We start from the raw sequence: 225 nt of genomic DNA on the forward strand, positions 1-225 counted from the left end.
CGGCTACATCCGGTGGAATTTCAAAATAAAATACAGTCTGGGCAAACATTTATCGACAGCGTGAAGAGGTTGCTCTTAATTAGGAGCAAAAATTAGAATTACAATAGTAATATTAATATTAGCACTAATGAAATTAGGAGGAGGAGCAGTTTGTAAGTTTACCTGACCTTATTTTGAACGCTGATGTGTAACACGTTTCCGGATTGTGACTCACTTGACGTTTGG

Source organism: Takifugu flavidus, chromosome 1, assembly GCF_003711565.1.
Source record: "Takifugu flavidus isolate HTHZ2018 chromosome 1, ASM371156v2, whole genome shotgun sequence".
In the NCBI taxonomy this organism is placed as follows: Eukaryota; Metazoa; Chordata; class Actinopteri; order Tetraodontiformes; family Tetraodontidae; genus Takifugu; species Takifugu flavidus.